The sequence below is a fragment of the Loxodonta africana genome, unplaced genomic scaffold (assembly GCF_030014295.1).
Source record: "Loxodonta africana isolate mLoxAfr1 unplaced genomic scaffold, mLoxAfr1.hap2 scaffold_795, whole genome shotgun sequence".
NCBI classification, from domain to species: Eukaryota; Metazoa; Chordata; class Mammalia; order Proboscidea; family Elephantidae; genus Loxodonta; species Loxodonta africana.
This window is the reverse complement of record NW_026975534.1, coordinates 32,501-42,095: the sequence shown is the minus strand read 5'-3', so window position 1 is coordinate 42,095 and position 9,595 is coordinate 32,501.

The window sequence follows — 9,595 nt, the reverse complement described above, 5'->3', positions numbered from 1 at the left end:
ACGGGGCCGCGTCCGCGCCCGCGTCCCCGAGCGTCAAGTGCAGGCCGCGCGCGCCTCGTGGAGCGTGCCCGCCCGCTCCGTGTATCGTGTGCGCGGGGGCGACGCGCGTTCCCGCGTGTTCCGCCTGCCTGCGTCTACCTCCGCGTCTCCCGAGCGTCCCGTGCGTGCGTCTGCTGTGCGCGTGCGTCTCCGCGTTTCCGCGTGCCCCGGGCGTGCGTCCGTGTCGCCGGAGGGCGCCGCCGCCGCCGCCGCCGCTGCGTGCGCGTACGTGTCCGCGCGGGTGCGCGCGTGGCCTCTCCGGTGCGCGCGCGCGCGCGCGGCCCCGTCCGTCCGAGTGCGGCGCGCCCTCTTCGGGATGCCGCGCGGGCGCGCGGCCGGGCGTACGTACCTCGTGCCCGTGCCCCCGTCTCGCGCGCGACGCGTCTATCGCGTCGCGCGTGTGTGGCGGGGGCGCCGTGTCCTCCGAAGCGCTGCGGCGCGGCCGTCCGCCCCGTCGCGCCCCTCCCTCCGTCCGCGCGGGTGGGCGTCCCGCTTCGGGGGGGGGCGGCGGGGGTTGGCCGCGGGCGGGCTTCTGTTGGGGGGATCCACGGGCGTGTGCCCCTGAGGCGTACCTTCCCGTGTTTCGGCCGCGCCGTCCGTGCGAGTCGCCGTGCGTCCGGGCCCCCGTGCGCGTGCGCGAGCGGACCGTGTCCGTGGGTGCCGCGCGTCCGCGTTCCCGCGTGTTCTGCCTGCCCGCGCCTACCTCTGTGTCTCCCGGGCGTCCCGGGGTTGTGTCTGCTGCGCGCGCGCGCGCGCCCCCTCGCGTCCATCTCCGTGTTTCCGTGTGCTCCGTGGGCCCGTCCGTGTCTCCGGAGGGCACCCTGCGGTGCGGGCGCACGCGCGCGCGGGCGCGTTCCCGTCCTTCCGTCCGTCCGTCCGTCCGTCCGTCCGTCCTCCTCCTCCTCCTCCTCCTCCTCCTCCTCCTCCGCCCCCCACCGCCCACACCCCCGCCGCCCCCCGCCGCCCCCACCGCCTCCGCCGCCTCCAAACCTCTTCCCCGCCTGGCGGGTGGCAGCCGGCGGCCACGTCGGACTGGATCCGGATATCGCCAGCGTGGGGCCCACGGCAAGGGCGCAGGCGGGGTGGGGTTGGGGGTGCGTGGTGGGCGGTGGGGGGGGTGGCGCCAGCGGTCCTCGGCGGCGGCGGGCCTAGCGCCGCCGGCACGTGCCCCTCCGGTTTCAGTCGGGACCGCCTCCGTGACGTCGAGGAGAGCTTCTCCACCCGTCCGTCCGAGGGCGCGGGGGTTCGGCGGACCGAGGGTGCCGTCGTCCCTCGACGACCGCCTTCGGGTCGCGCGCACACACACGCTCGGAGGCGCCCCGTCTCAACTGAAAGGAGTCGGCGGAGTAGAAACCGCGGCCCTCGAGACAGCTCCCTAACGCCGGGTGCGTGCGGCGGGGTGCTTTCTACACCCTACAGAAGGAAAACGCCTGTGGCCGGAGTTCTCGACGCCCGCCTTTCGACGCACCCTCTCGTCGCCTCGCTCCGTTTCCTAAGGCTCTCGTGACTCCTCCCGTTCTATTTCAGGGAGGCGCAGCTGAAGGGCTATCCGCTCCGCCCGTCCGTGAAGTTGGGCTTTCCCCCCGAAGGTGGCCGGAAGGGGGTGGGGGGGCGCGTGAGCCAAAGGATCTTGAAAACGCGGCGGCGGCGGTACCGCTTTCGGCTCTCGCCGATCCCACGCAGAGGCGGGGGCGCGGGCAGGTCCGCGCGCAGGTGCCCGTGCGAAGGTGCAGGCGCGTGCAGGCGCGGGCGCGCGCGCGCGCGCCCTCGGGCAGGTACGTAGAGGCGGGCGCCCGCGCGTGCACACCCCTAGGCGTACGCACGGGCACGGACCGTGCGTACCGCCCGCCCGCGCACGGGCGCGTGCACGCGCCTGCGTGTCCGTATCTGCAGCCACGGGCGTGAGCGCGTGGGCGCCTACCGTCCTTCTTCTACCTAACGCCGTCACCGGGCTGGCTCGGCGTACAGGTATGCCTGTCTCCCCCTCCCCTCCAATCCCCTCCCCCTCCCCGCCCCCCTCCCCTCCCCTCCCCGCCCCCCTCCCCTCCCCTCCCCTCCCCCTCCCCCTCCCGTCCCTCCCCCCTCCCCCGTCCCCCTCCCCCTCCCCTCCCCTCGTCTCCCCTCCCCTCCCCCCTCCCCCTCCCCGTCCCTCCCACCACCGCCTCCCCTCCCCCTCCCCTCCCCCTCGCCTCCCCTGCCCCCATCCCCCTCCCCTCCCCCACCCCTCCCGCCCACCCCCTCCCCCTCCCCCTCCCTCTGCCTGTCTCCTTCCTTTTCTGAAACCGGGTTTTCCTCTTCGAGAGCCGTTCCGCCCCTCGGGCGAAACCAACTCGCCGCGTACCGGAGACCGAGTGCAAAGACGGAGCCCCGGCGGCGCGGCGGCGGCGGCGGCTCGGAGCTCGGCTGCCGACCGAGATCGTCGGCGGTTCGGATCCGCCGGCTCCTCCTTGGGAAGCCCGTGGGGCGGCTCGACTCTCTCCCCTAGGGCCGCTCCGAGTCCCGAGCCGCTCGACGGCACGCGATGGCAGCGGCGCCGCAGTCAGTTCTCTATCTAAACGGAAACGACGACGATGACGAACGTCAGTCTTCACCGCCACGCCCTACTCCCCACCCGAGCACCGTTCCAACTCGGGTGTTTCTCTCCCTGTGGCGGGGGTCCCCCCCGACTGAGAAAAAATAAACCGCCCCCCGAGGACGGCCCGCGTTCGGAGCCTCTTGGTAGTAGCGCGCCTTCACGGGACGACGGCACGCGCGCCCGTCACCCGCTTCCCGGAAAGCTCCCCCCGCGGAGAGTCGCGAACTCGGGCGAAGACGGAGGAGTCCGCGTACCCGTCGCCCAAGGTTCAGCCATCGTCCGATTGGAAACCGGTGCCTTCCCGGTCCCGCCTCCCCGTCGATCGACGCCTCCCGGGGGTGGGATGGCTTCCAGCCGAACCAGCCTACCGTACCCTTCCCCTCCTACGTACCTCGGGAGGTCGGCTCGGACAGGGAGGGGCCCGTCAGATGTCCAGTCCGCCGTGAGCTTTCCACGACGACGGTCGGCCGGTCGGCCGGCCGGTCGGCCGGTCGGCCGGTCGGTCGGTCGGTCGGTCGTCCCGGAACACCCCGGTCGGGTCCGCGCGCGCGCGCGGCACGGGCTTCACACACCTCGCTCCTCTGGCTTCCCGGGAGACGCTCGCGGCACGGCGACGCGTGCAACGCGGGAACGGCGACGCTGCCCTCGGCCTTACCGTCCCCCCCCTCCAGCCGAATACGGCCCCGGCCCTCACCGCGGGCCGAGTTGGGGGGCTGGGGGTCGGGCCGGGGGGGGGGATCGGCGGCGGCGGCCCTCGTCGGCAGGCGGCGCTAGCGCCGCCGGCGTGCGGCCTTACGGTTCCCGTTGCGATTCCCCTCGTGGGCGCGGAGAAAAGCCTCTCCATCCGGCCAAGGGGGCGCCCGTTCGGCGGACCGAGGGCGACGACGGGGGGCTGCCCGTCCGCCTGAGCGCGCGCCCGCTCCCGCAGGCACAGGCGCGCGCGGGCGCAGGCACAGGCGCACACGCTCAGACACGCGCTCACGCGCAGACGCGCACTCAAACCCATACAGACACGCACAGACGCACACACAGACGCACGCACAGACCCGCGCTCACGTGCGCAGGCGCCCCCACAGACGCAGGCGGACACGCACACGGGCACGCCCGCAGACGCGCACGCGCACGCACGCAGTCACGCGTGCACACGCAGGCACACACGCCCGGACACGCGCGCACACGCCCCCGCAAAGACGCGCCCCCGCACAGACGCGCGCGCGCGCGAACGGACGCACGCACGCGCGCAGGCACGCGCGCACACGCACCAGGCCACCCGGAACGTTTGCCAACTCCCCGCCCACCTCAGCACCCCACCCCCCGGGCCCGAGGCGCGTGGTCCCCCACCGCCCCCACCCTCCGACCCCCCCACCGCCCCGCTCTCGGCCTCCCACCCCCCAACCCCCCTCCGGCACTCCACCCCCCACCCCCACGACTCACGCACACACGCCCGCCCGCCCGCCCGCATTCGGGAGCCGCCGGAGATCTCTCGATGCTCGAGACGCCGACTCACCCCTCTCCCTCCCCCCCCCCCGCCCCGGAGACGCCACCTTCCCGAGTCCGCCCGCGAGCCCGGAGAGCACTCGCTCGGGCCGAGCCGCCCGAGGGCCTCTGGGCGGGCGTTCGCGGCTGGCCCGCCGCGCCTCCGCTGGACCTCACTAAGTCCGGCCTCGCTCCCGAGAGCCTCGAGGGCCTCCCTCGGTGAGATGTCTCCCCAGTCGGACCGGGGGGCCCAGAGCCGGTCCGTACCGGCTCTGGGAAGGCGTTCCCGGCCTCCCCCCCGCCCCCCGTTTGCCCGCCCGCGTCGCGGGAGGATGGAAAGCGATGAGGAAGAACGCTCTCGGTGGCGGCCGTGGTTTTCTTTTGCGACGCGGATGCCGGCAAACGCACGGCTCCCTCCCTCCCTCCCTCCCTCCCTCCCTCCCTCCCTCCCGACGCAATTTGCCCGTTCAACCCGCCTCACGCGTACCGTTGGCTCGGCGACAGGGACGACGGCGGAAAACGTCTCCCGGTCTGCCTGCTGCGCCACGCGGGCACTCAAAGAACGAGGAGGAAAACTTCGGGGACTGGCGGTCTCATCCCGTCCCGTTTGTCGCGTCCGTCCAAAGGATACGGATCGGAGAACACCTGCCCGTCCGACGCTTGGGACGTGCTCTCTTCTCCCTCCCGCCCCCGGTGGACGCTCATCCCCTCGGGCGCCCCCCCGTTCGGCCCTTTCGGGGGCGAGCGCGCGCGCGCGCCCCATGACGCTCCCGAGAGGTTTCCCCGGCGGCCCGGGGGAGTCTGTCCCCTCTGCCACCCTCGAGCCCCGGCCGGGGCCCAGGTGGACCCGGTTCCACCCCCCCGCCGCCCTTCGCTCCGGTCGTCGGCCGTCACCCGGCGGCCGCTTCGATACCGTCCCCCTCCGGAGCTCTGCGGCGCCGACGGGATGGGAAGCGGTCCCGGCGGGCGCGCGCTGGCCACGGCGGCCCGGGGCCTTCGCTCCGTCTCCTCGAGCCCGGCCTGGCTCCCGGCGTCCTCCCGGGGTCCTCCCGGGGTCCTCCCTCCCTCCCCTCCCTCCCTCCCTCCCTCCCTCCCTCCCTCCCTCCCTCCCTCCCAGGGCCCCCCCCCGAGTGGGACACGCCGGCTGGCCGGCATGGTGCTCCAGGCTCCAGCGGGGTAGACGGGATCTTCCTGGCTGAGGGCGAAATGGCCCGGCTGGGCCGGACCCCCTTGGATCGGAACTTTGGGAGATGGGGCCAAGGTGGTGGAATAGGCTGACGCTTCCGCCTAGCTCTCTTGACGACAAAGACCCGGAAACACAAGCGAACGAGTATGTCTGCGACGAGCGGCGAGTCCTGACCGTCGAAGGCGGGCTTAGACGACGCACTGAGGGGCAGCGGCAGGAAGAGACCTTTCAGGGGCAGAGAGGGTTTACCGGCCCTGCCCCGCGGGGAGCCCTCAGGCACCATTCCCAGAGCGGCTGCTGCAGTGGGCTGGTACCGTCGTTCACTGCTGTTCCGTCAGGGAGAAGCAGCCAGCCACACAGCCTGCTCACACCTCCGGAACCTGAGGAGGGCCCGGCCGGGCGGATCCCCTTGGCCCAACCGACCCCGCGCTGTGGCCGGCCCCACCGTCTTCCGGCCGCCCCGCGCCGAGAAACGTGTTCGGCGGCGGCGCTGGGAGGCGGGGGAGGGGGGCGGGGGGGGAGCCGGGACGGGGCCGGGCGTCCGGCCGCCCGGCGACGCGCCCTCGCCGGCCGCCGATCCGGATCCGTCCCGCTGCACTCCGCGCCGGTTGTCGGCCGCCACCTGGCGGCCGCTTTGATATCGTCTTCCCCCGGAGCTCCGGCGCCGGCGACACGCGCGGGAGGCGATGTGGCCGCGCTGGCCGAGGCGACGTTCCCGGACGCCGGCGGCGGCGTCGGCAGGATCGTCCTGGCCGAGGCGGGAAAGGGCCCGGCCGGGTGGATCCCCTTGGCCCAACCGACCCCGCGCCGTGGCCGGCCCCAACGCCTTCCGGCCGCCCCGCGCCGAGAAACGTGTTCGGCGGCGGCGCTGGGAGGCGGGGGAGGGGGGCGGGGGGGGAGCCGGGACGGGACCGGGTGTCCGGCCGCCCGGCGACGCGCCCTCGCCGGCCGCCGATCCGGATCCGTCCCGCTGTCGCCCGCGCCGGTTGTCGGCCGCCACCTGGCGGCCGCTTTGACATCGTTTTCCTCCGGAGCTCCGGCGCCGGCGACATGGGAGGCGCTGTGGCCGCGCTGGCCGAGGCGACGTCTCGGGACGCCGGCGGCGTCGGCGGGATCGTCCCGGCCACGGTGGGGCGCCGGCGCCAGAGCCACGTTCCGGAATTGGGCCCGCAGCTTCATGTGGCCGAGGCGGTGGCCGTCGCCGCCGCCGCCGCCGCCGCCGCCGCCCGCCGCGCTCCCGGGTGCCGTGTTTTAGACGGCGCTGGACCGAACCGGGCCGCACCGAGACGGCGCAGGCAGAAGAACGGGACAAGGCACGCCCCGGCCGTTCGCGCGCCTTCCTTCGCGCGGCCCGGTCGTCACCGGGGCCTCCGGCGTAGGTCCGGGGTGGCCCGCGGAGGGCGCCCCGGGCCCGGGCGCGGTCCCGCGTGGGGTCCGGACCGTCGGAGAATTTTTTCAAAGTCCCGCTCCGGGGGTCCCCGGGCCGAGGTTGCCGCCCCCGGCCCGCCCCGGCCCGGCCACGGACCCGCGCGGGGCCCGGACCTTCGGAGGGGCCCCGCCGCCCGAGAATTTTTTCCAAGTCCCCCCTCCGAGGGTTCCCCGACCGGCCCGCGTTGGCCGCAGCGCAGGCGGCTGGCTCTGGGGCGCCCGCGCGGCCCCGGCCAGCTCCGTCACCCCGTCCCGCGGGTCGACCAGAGGATCCCGGGAGCTCCGGGGGGGGGCGGGGCGCTGGGGGCCATGGGGTCGCGCTACGGACCGATGGCCGGGCCGCAGTTCCGGGGGCTCGCCGTGGGGAGCGGGCCCCTCCCGCCGCGGGGCGTGGCTTTTCTCTCGCCCAAAACGGGCGATTTGGGCCACCAGATTGGTGCTGACACGCTCTCCTCGCTGGGTGACTCCCGCTGAGCAGATGGGAAACCTGGACGGGTCCGTAGACGCCGGTCCACCGACGGCCCACGCCCTCCCCCGCTCCTCCCCGCTTCAGCCGCCCGCCTGGGGCCCGTGCGCCGGCTCTCGCGCGTCCAGATGTCCAGCCGCGGTGCCTCCCCCCGGTCTCCAGTGCCCGAGGGCGGCGTGGCACGGGCGCCGGGCCCTCTGACCCGCGTGCCCCTTGTCGCAGGCACCCGCGGTGGCCGCGGTGCTCGCCAGAGTGTGCCCCGCTCCCCCCCCTCCCCCAGGCCCACGTGCCTCGCGTGTCAGGCGTTCTCCGTGTGCGGGGTCCTCGCGGCCACCTTTCCGCAGCCGGGGCGGGCGAGGCAGAAAGCGGGTCCTCTCCGGGGCTGTCCTCGCCCGCCTCCTGGCAGCCCTGGCGGGGGGGTCTTCTCCTCCTCGCTTGTGCCTGGGCTGACCCGATCGATGTGGTGTTGTCGTGCTCTCCCGGGCCGGGTCCGAGCCGCGCCAAGACGAGGGGACGGACATTCGTGGTGAATGGGACCGCTCTTCTCGCTCAGCGCGCGGGCCCCTCGCTCCTCCTCCCCGCCCGCCGGTGGTGCGCAGAGGGGCAGGGGCAACGGAATCCGGCCCGACCCTCGCTCATCTGCCCTCGTTCGCGGCCTCGCGGCCAGCGTCGGCGGTGGCGGGGTCCTGAGACCGAGCAGGACAGCCTCTGCTCGTGGCCCTGGTGTTCTGCCTCGCGTCGGGCCCTCCCCCGCCCCCCGCGGCGGGGGGGCTCTCTGGTCAGGCGCAACCCGCGCGCCCCACCCAGGTGGTGCCGGTGCGCCTCGAGTGGCCCTTTGGCGGTGCCCCTGGAACGCTCCAGGCCGTCCCTCAGGTGCCTGAGGCCGGGTGGCGGTGCCGTTTCCCCCGTTCCCAGCCCACCCTTCCGGTCACCGCTCACGCGTGTGGGCGTGCGCCCCTCGAGCCGAGAGAAATAAAAAACAGGAGTGCGGCCGAGAGGGAGAGAAAGGATGTGGAGGAAAAAAAAAAAAAAAAAAAGAAGGGGGGTCGAGCGGGGTAAGACCTTTAGAGCACGCACGCCTCGCGGGAGGGTGCCGTGCCTGATCCCGAGAAGGCGGGGGTGAGAGAGGGGTGCGCGCGTGCGTGCCCGCCCCGGTGCCTGCCGAGACCCGCGTGAGGCAAGCGAGAGCGGAAGGAGGAGGGGCCCGCGTGTTGCTTCCGCCGGTGCCGAGGGAAGTCGCCCTTGCGAGGTGGGGGCCCAGGCTGCGTAGCCGCGGCTGGGCCCCGGCGGTCCGTTGTTAGGCTCTGTCGTACCTCCTCCCCCCCGCGGGCCGCCCTAGAGCGCGGACCCCTCTACAGAGGGAGACCGGGGGGTGTGTTGGGCTTTTAGGTGCCCAGGCAAGCCTCGGGTGTGCGCGGCGCGTACCCGCGAGGCCCCGCGCGCTCGCCGGAGCCTGGCTCCGGTGAGGCGGGATGAGGCGGAGAAGCTTTAAAAGAGAAACGGAAAAAAAAAAAAACGGACGACTCAAAAGGCGTGACTTTCCGAGGCCCTCGGTCGCCGCTGCGGTGCCCCGCCCGTTCCCTCCTCGCCCGAGTGGAGGGTGGACGCAGCACGGAGCCGGGAGCACGCGCCGTCCCCGGGTGAGGCAGAGCCGCCGTGAGCACGAGGCGGCAGGCTCCGTTCCCGGCCGCAGAGGCCCACTGTGCCTTAACCCCCCCGCTGGTGCTTACCAATACCGCAGGCCCCCCCCGCCCATCCCCGGGGCGCCCTCGGGCGCCTGGCGGGGGCCCAACGTGGGGGGCGATGGGTGGGGACGGCCCGTCTTCGGTGAAGAAAGTCTTCTCTAGTCATCTCCGAGAGTGCCTTGGGGGTGCCGGATCCCCCAGCCGCTGCCCCTCGCCTTGCGCGCAAGCCACCGACCGTGGCTCGCAGGCAGAGCCCCCTCTCCTTCCCGCCCGGTGTGGAGGGAGAGGTCCGCCGGCCCCGCGGTGGGGCCGCGCGCCGCCCTTCGCCTGCCGCGGCCCGTGCCTCCCCCTGCGAGTCGGGGGAGGGCCTTCGCCGGGCCAGCCGTCTGGCGCCGGGGTCGCGCGCGTCCGTGTGTGCGTGTGAGTGTGCGGCCCTCCCGTCGCGTGCCTGGTGCGGTGGGGCCGGGGGTCCGTCCGGCGGACGGCCCCCGCGCCGTTGTGTGCCGCCTCCCGCCCGCACCCGTCCCGTGCCGCCAGCGGTGCGCGGGTGTGCGGGCCCACCTCCTCACCCGGGAGCTTTCCCGGCGATGTGCCCCTGGGCGGGGGGATGGGCGTGCCGGGGGCCGCCCCCGCAGCGCCTCCCTCGCCGACGTCGATCGACCCCGCCCCGCCCGGCCGGCCCGCGCACACGCCGTCCCCGGTCTGGGACTGCGAACCGGCCTCGCCGCGTTGGGCGTCGC